The sequence below is a fragment of the Etheostoma cragini genome, chromosome 8 (assembly GCF_013103735.1).
Source record: "Etheostoma cragini isolate CJK2018 chromosome 8, CSU_Ecrag_1.0, whole genome shotgun sequence".
Taxonomy (NCBI): domain Eukaryota; kingdom Metazoa; phylum Chordata; class Actinopteri; order Perciformes; family Percidae; genus Etheostoma; species Etheostoma cragini.
In genome coordinates, this window is record NC_048414.1 from 16929727 (window position 1) to 16929939 (window position 213).

A 213-nucleotide genomic window follows, 5' to 3' on the forward strand; every position below is an offset into this window, starting at 1 on the left:
ATAACCACAGATTATATTGTATTGGCTGAATAGCCTTATACAATAACATAAATAAGTAAAACTGTGTCAAACCAATAGATTGTTTTCAGTTGTGATTTGTGACCTAATGGTTTTCATGCTCATTGTTGAATATATACGTGCTAGATTGACCGAAATGGGTTTAAATTGATTTTTTAGTGCAGAGCCCAGTTATTCCAGTACATTTACTCCCCA